We start from the raw sequence: 8,319 nt of genomic DNA, 5'->3' as shown, positions 1-8,319 counted from the left end.
TTCTTCTTCTTCCTCTTCCTCTTCCTCTTCCTCTTCCTCTTCCTCTTCCTCCTCTTCTTTTGGACTAGAAACTTATACAAGTAAGTAGTATAATAGACAAACTGGAATAAACCTTATTATTTTGTAAATTTGCCCTGAAATAACTCTCAGACTAGGAGTTTCTCTGATCCATTTTGGGTTATGTAGTCATGTAACAATAACTGATATAAGGCAAAAGATGTTTAGATGTGCTCAAGTGGATGGAGAAGTCATATTCAAATATATGTTTCTTTGTGATATGTGGAGTGGAAAGTCTTGACATAGGAATACTTCAGAAATCTGCATGGTATTCACCTGCATGACTAGCTGGTGGGTGGGCAAGTACTCAAATATTGCCCATAACTAAGAACAGAATTAATAGCTCTTATCTATGGATGATTCTTGTAAAGATAATAGCATTGGCTCTTAAAAAATGCAGTTCGAGCATTTTTAAACAAACAACTCAACATATTTCTCCCTTCTAGGTGTGTACCATTTTGCCTGTGACTGCCTCTGCTGTTTCTCAATCTTTTGCTTTCCCCAATAAACATTTTTATAAGTTGGCCAATAAACTATGGCTCTGACATGCTAATCCTGGTTCTCACTTTATATATATATACATGTATGTATATATATACATATACACACATATGTGTATGTATATATTATGCATCCATATCTATAGATAGATACCTATATCTTAAAACCCTTGCTTTCTGTCTTAGAATTGATACCAAGTCTAGGTGCTAAGGCAGAAGAATAGTAAGGGATAGGCAATGGGGGTTAAGTAACTTGCCCAGTATCAAAGAGCTAGGAAGTGTCAGATTTGAGCCCAATCTCATTTGATGAGACCTACTGTCTCCAGGTCTGGTATTCTATCTCCTGAGCCACTTAGCTGCCCCCGACAGACCTCTTCTTATGATCATGTTTTTTAAATGAATATAATAAAATACATAGGACTATAAAGAAAAACAAATACACTGAAATGCCATTATTAAGATATTCAAAGAAAACAATACAATCTGTAGACCTCAGGTTAAGGATCCCTGGTAGAGGATAGAGAAGTAACATTGAAGATAGAATGACTAGAATTTAAGATTTGCCTCTCTCTCATACTGGCTGTCAAATCCTGACCAAGTCATTCAACTTCTTAGGTTAAATTTACTCTCAGTGGTTCCCAAACTTTTTTGGCCTACCGTCCCCTTTCCAGAAAAAAATATTACTTAGCCCCCTGGAAATTATTTTTTTAAATTTTAATAGCAATTAATAGGAAAGATAAATGCACCTGTGGCCATCATCACCCTCCTGGATCACTTCAGACCACTTTACACACTTAAAAGTTACTAGCATAGGCACTGGGCTAAATCTTGAGGGTACAAAGAAAGGTAAAAACAATCCCTGCTCTCAAGATATATTTTAATAAAGGAAATAATGTGTACACATATAATATGTAAATCCAAGATACTAAAAGAGAGATAAGTATCTTAGATGGATAGGCACTACCAAATGTGAGGCTCAAGAAAGACCTTCTGTAGAAGGTGTCATAGGAACTCAGCCTTGAAGGAAGTTGAGGAAACTAAGAGACAAGAGGAAAAGGGCAGGGAGTTGTGGTTGGTGGACCAATGGAGATGGACTGTTGTGTTCAAGGAGCTACAAATAGGCTACTATTGTTAAATCTTAGGATACATAGAGGAGAATGAGGTATAAAAAGACTGGAAAGATAGGAAGGGGCTTGATTTTGAAGAATATAAAAACATATCAAAGATTTTATGTTTGATCCTGAAAGAAAATGGAAGCCATTGGAGCTTAATAATCAGGGAAGGAAAGGGTTGTGTGCCATTTTTCTATAAGTCTTTTTTCAGTCATGTCTTATGTTTCATGACTCCATTTGAGGTTTTCTTGGCAAAGATTCTGGAGTGGTTGCCATTTCCTTCTTCAACTTATTTTACAAATGGGAAAACTTGGACCAATAGGATTAAGTGACTTGCTCAGGGTCTGAGGCCAGATTTGAACTCAGGAAGATGAGTCTTCCTAACTTCAGGCTCAGCCTTCTATCCACTGTGCCACCTAGCTGCCACATTTGACAGAATTAGAATTTGGATATGTGGGGTGAGCAAGAGAAAGGAACTGGAAAATTTGGGGGTGCCCTTTACTCTAATAGGGAGGTTCAGAATTTGAGAAGATTTGAGAAAAAAGATGATAAGTTTAATACTAAAGATGAGTTAGAGGCCATAAGGGCAAACTCTTTGGGTTTCAATTCAACTTCAAGGCTAAGTTTTCCTGTTCTAATCATCTCTCTTTGGGCTTTTACATACTATTGTGGGAGAAGCACAGCCACATTTATAGCCGGATCTTGCCTAAGAATGGGAGACTCAAACTCTATTCAATCCTGAAGTAGGAAAAGAAGTTTATTTGAAGAAGAAAAGGTTTAAGGTGGTATAATTGCCTAATAGCTGGTGTTATAGTCTAGCAGCTAACCAGATAGCCTTAAGGCCTCTCTGGAGCTGATGGACTAGCAACTCTCCATGTGTGGAATAGCAGTTCTACCTAGAGAGTGGCAGCTCTGGAGTAATGGAGTAGCCATGGGGGCTGATGGAATAGTCTGATAGGTAATGGAATAGCAGCCTCAGGTATGGAGTCAGGGTTGGCATATTTATTGGGGTCTGGGGCTTGTCATCTCCCATTCCAGAGAGATCTTCACCTTTCCTGAAAACCTTGGAAAATGGGCATGGCCAAATTCAGGTGGTGGTATGGTTTTGGTTTCAATATATATGTCATAGGGAATAAAGAGTATGTACAAGTTTGGGGGATCTTTCTGGACTGCCAGAGCCCTTGGTGTATGTGTCTCATGTTCCCAGCATTGTTTACCTTGTCATCATTTGTCAATGTGGGGGAGGTCTCACTACCCTTCTGGAATATTTTCTTCATTGATGGGAAAGGAGAGGGAAATGCAGTACATTGGAGGACCACTAAAGGTAACTAATTATATCTTATAGTTAAGAAGTAAAATACATATAGAACAACATGAATAATTAATAAAACAGAGCAGCACAAAGCTGATGACCCAGTATAGTGCATTACTGAACCAGTTCTTTTTTTTTTTCAAACTCTTAACTTCTGTGTATTGGCTCATAGGTGGAAGAGTGGTAAGGGTGGGCAATGGGGGTCAAGTGACTTGCCCAGGGTCACACAGCTGGGAAGTGTCTGAGGCCGGATTTGAACCTAGGACCTCCCGTCTCTGACTCTCAATCCACTGAGCTACCCAGCTGCCCTCTACTGAACCAGTTCTAATGGCTGATGCTTCAGTTTATGTTTAACTAGAACTAACTGGTGAGAAATGCAAGATTTCAGAGGAAGAGGATCCTGTTCCTATTTTTCTCCCTCACTGCCCACTGCCAGCCTCCATCAAATCCAATCACTGAGATGATGAATTTAAATTCATGGCATGTCTTTCGTGTTACTCTGTGTACCAGTTTCCATAGGACACAGCTTATCATTCTGCATTTAGTGATTAACAATAAATCTCCCTACAGGTGTGTTCGGCAGCATTTGTTGCCAATATGAGTAAGAGCTTCATGTATGCTTTTTTGCTGAGATAATCATTTCAGTTCACATTTTAGCTGCTGTTACTCAGAGGTGACTATGCAACAGGGTTATTGTATTTTTCCTCTCTAACTCAGATAGATTTAGATCTTGAAGGAAAAAATTTTAAACCCTTAACCTCCTGTCTTAGAGTTGATGTTGAGTGTCAGTTCTAAGGCAAAAGAACAGTAAGGGGTAGGCAACTGGAGTTAAGTGACTTGTCTAGGGTAACACTGATAGGAAGTGTCTGAGGACAAATTTGAACTTAGGTCCTCCCAGTTCCAGTCCTGTTTTTTTATCCACTGAGCTACCTAGCTGTCTCTAGAAGGAAACATAGGGCATGTGGCCCAATATGCTTCTTTTATAGATGAGGAAACTTTGGCCCATTTGTGGAAAATAATTTGCACAAAGTCACAGAGGGAACAAGTGGCTGAGACAGCATTCAAACCCAAATCCTCTGATTCCAAGTACAGAACTTTTGTCACTATTCCATTAAGGTGACATGATTAAATTTTAAGATTTCTTGAATATAGTGAGAGAAGGAGTGTGCTAGAGAGGGAGTGTACCAAGGCAACTCAGCACCAAACTTTAGGGTCATAGAGATCATAGATTTAGAGCTGAAACCTCAGAGTTCATCTAGTACAACTCCTTCATTTTGCAAAGAAGAAAAAAGGAGGCCAAAGAAGTAAACTGACATGCTAAAAGTTCTAGGTAGTAAATGGCAATTGGCAAAAGTACTTCAATGGACATGGTTTTCTTTCACAAGGAAGGAATCTCAGAAAAAAGGAAAAGATAAGAGGAAACAGGTAATTACAAGAAAAGACCACAGAAAATGTTAGAGATTGGATAATTTCTAGACCTTTAGCTAAGAGTTATTGCATTTGGGGCAACTACCACTAAACATAAGTAGATAGGTGATGCAGTGGTTAGAGTGCTGAGTCTGGATTTAGGAAGATGAATTCAAATCCAGTCTGAGACACTTACTAGCTGTGTGATCCTTGGCAAGTCATTTAACCCTATTTGCCTCAGTTTCCTCATATGTAAAATGAGCTGTAGAAGGAAATGGCAAATCACTCCTGTATCTCTGCAGGAAAATCCCAAATGGGGTCACAAAGAGTAAGACTTTACTGAAAATGACTGAAAAAAATACCACTAATCATGCAAGGGGCAAGAACCACAGAATACCCTCAGCTGAAGTGAGGATAAAAGGAGACAGAGACTCTGGATAGCTGGTACAGAGATGTAGGGATCCCTGAATAGGGAATAAGGATTCATCATAGATTTAAAGCTTTGATAGACTTTAGAAGTCATTTAATCCAACTCCCTTATTTTGCACTGGAGGAAAGTGAAATTCAATGAAGTTTAGTGACCTGTCCAAGGCTGAACAAGTAATACATGACAGAAGAGAAGAGAATCAGAGTAGGGGAAGAGCTCCTTTTAATTTTCCATTTGGCAGCTTCCTCTTTCAACTAATTATTCTTGCTAAGTAGTTGTTGAGCTCAATTGTACTGCAGGAGGACTTCAGTTGATAAATCCAATGCCCTGGGGAAAAGTTATAGTTGCCTCACCCTAGTTATGACACTGATGAGGTCAGAAAAAATGATGTGAGATTTACAAAGGAGCAATCAGACAACCATTTAAGCCCAGAGGGCCCAAATGAAGATTTCTGGCTTTTTGCAGGGCAGGGGAGATGGAGGAATTAAAAATAACTTTGCACCACTCCCCCAGGGGATCCAATATTTTTCCCCTCAAAGGCATCTACAGGGATCATGGATTTTTTCCTGTCTGATTTGTGGCACGTTCCTTTCCTGTGGTATTTGCTGCAATGTAGTATTTGCACAGTCAGTTGCTGGAAATACAAAAGCTTCTTTACAAGGTACACAAACTTTATAGGATGTGGGAAGGTAATAACAAGGCCAGGTTGATTACTCATCTTAAGGTAGCTCAGTTAAATAAAAAATTCACAGTATCTCCAGTTCTAACCCCTGGTTTAGCCTTTTTGATGTTCTCTCTCTCTCTCTCTCTCTCTCTCTCTCTCTCTCTCTCTCTCTCTCTCTCTCTCAATAGTTCTTCTAGTCACTTGGAAAGTTGTTCTTTTCGTCTGGCCTTCAAGTCAAGTCCTTGATCCAAGGTCAAAACTGCCCTTTTACAGTTGTCCAAATCCTAGATTGATAGATAGGTAGCTAAGTGGCCCAGTGGATAGAGTCCTGGATCTGGAGTCCGAAAGACTCAGCTTCCTGAGTTCAAATCCAGCCTCAGATAGTTATTAGCTTAGCTATATGACCTTGGACTAGTCACCTAATCCTGCTTACCTCATTTTCCTCATTTGTAAAATAAGCTGGAAAAGGAAATGGAAAACCAATCTGGTATATTTGTAAAGGAAACTCCAAGTGGGGTCAAGGAAAGTTGGACACAATTGTAAAATGACTTAACAACAACAATCTATCTTAGTAGATATATTTTCCCTGGATTCTACCAATAGCCAGATGGTCCAGTGGATAAGTGCTGGGTCTGGAGTCAAAAAGAGCTATATGACCCTGGACAAGACACTTAACTTTTACCTGCCTCAGTTTCCTCAACAGTAAAATGAGAACAATAATAATAGTACCTACTTCCCAGGGTTTTTATGAGAATTAAAAGGTGAATATCTCTACAAGCACTAAGCATAATGCCTTGCACATAGTAAACACTTAATAAATGCTTGTTTTCTCCTTTCCAAATAATTTCTATTTCCTTTTATAGGGAATATATGCCTGAGGTATTACCATTTTTAGCCTTTCATGCTCTATGCTTGACTAGGTGTCAGAGCATATGGGTTCATATCCAACTTCTGCTACTTTCTTCTTGTGATCTTAAGTAAGTCACTTAAATTTCTGAGTTTCAACACAGAATAATAGCTAAAGGTTGGATTTAGAGTTTGGAAGACCAGAGTTCAAATCCTTCCCTTGACATTTAGTGGCTCAGTGACCCCAATTAAAACATAAATTCCTCTCAGAGTCCCCAAGTAAACTTTATAAGTGTGTAAGTTGGAGAGGAGAAACTAATCTGCATTGGAAGATGGAGGCTCCTTACTGTCAGGTCCTTATTCCAATGAAATCATAGGTCTGATCTTAGAGAAAAAAAATGAGGGAATTGAATGAGAGTAGAGGACAGTCCCTTCCAGCCCTAAAACTGTAATCTCATGATCCCTCCACACCTTTATCTTGCATTCTGCCAGCACAGGATTGATTGCCTTGGTAATAAGATGAGTCATCAATGGAGAATCCTAGATATAACATTGCTATCTGAAGGCAAAAAATGAATTAGCACTGGGAATCCAAAGTAAAATTTGGGTTCCCAAGCACTCTGAGATTATTTTAATGAGCCTCTTGGTTTTTCACAGAATTTCTTGCTGTAAGTTTTCACATCAGAGTTCATTTCACAAACTCATTATTTTTAGATGGGTGCAGATCCCTTTGTGTCTTCCAAGTTTCAAAATCATTTGTTAACAAAATGGTCTTTGAAAGATTAAATGGAATCAAGATCATATCTCTTAAGCCAGATAGTCAGCTTTGGTAGTGAGCTAATAATTAACAAAATAATTTTTGCTAGAAAAATAGAATGTAAGTTCCTGAAGGACCTTTTTATCTTTTGGTTTCTGCATTCCCTGTGTGTCATGCAATGCCTCTCAGAGTGTATGAAGGATTCATGGAAGACTAGTATCTCTGGTGTGAGGAGTTGCTGAACTCTTTTCTGGGTTCCTTTCCTGTTTTAGTGCCCACCTGACACTGAGTGATCACCTGCATCTCCAAGAAACTGTAGCATGCACAGCAGTTGTACCCCAGTAAACCATCTTGACAGGTGGGCTAAGCCAAGTTAAGGATAACTGACAGACTTCAAAACCATTGGTGAGTGAGATGGGTTATCTACCTCAGGCATGGGAAGGCTTTCCTCCAGCAGAAGTGGTAGATGAGAACAATTTGTTTCAGTGGCTATGAAGGTGGTGGAAGTGTGTTCTATGAAGTGCTTAGATACTAGTTAGATATTGAAGAAGCAGCATCCCAAGCCATCGCCATCATCTTGTCTTTCCACCAGACTTGGATGACTATGGAAGAGAGAGTGAGACTGATATGCAACTTTGCCTCGATTAAATCCAATTTGTATTGGGGTCAAAAGACATCACCCAGTAGTATGATTTTGGTCTTCTTTGAGTACAAAGGACAGGAACTAAAATGCCTTGTATAGAGTAGGGGCCTAACGAGTACTTATTGTTTGAGTGATGACTTCTCAATAATCATTGATTCTAAGAGAGCACTATTGAACTAGAGAAGGAAAAAAATGACTTCACCAAGAAAATAAAAGATGAAGAACAATTTATAGGTATTGCTGTAAGTGACTATCTGGTTGATGTGATCAGGATTGGAAGATTATATTTCTGTGGTCATCCATTCTGCATCCCAGGAAGTAATTTCCCTCTGAGTGGGCTTTTGTGACTCTACCCTTTGGAATAATCTCAGAATGGACACTAGAAACCATCTACTCCAACTCTCTCATATTTAAAAAAAAAAGGAAAAAGAGGCCCACAGAGATTAAACGATTTACTCAAGATCATTTGGACAGGAAGTGTCAGAGGTAGGAGTGGAACTCAGACCCTCTGATTCAGGAGCCAGGGGTCTGTCTCTCCATTCTACCATGAAGATTCATTTGCTTATGATGAGAGTAATTGAAGAGTAGGAGCAA

Source organism: Gracilinanus agilis, chromosome 4, assembly GCF_016433145.1.
Source record: "Gracilinanus agilis isolate LMUSP501 chromosome 4, AgileGrace, whole genome shotgun sequence".
In the NCBI taxonomy this organism is placed as follows: Eukaryota; Metazoa; Chordata; class Mammalia; order Didelphimorphia; family Didelphidae; genus Gracilinanus; species Gracilinanus agilis.
The sequence above is the reverse complement of the archived record's forward strand: the minus strand, read 5'-3'. Positions refer to the sequence as shown.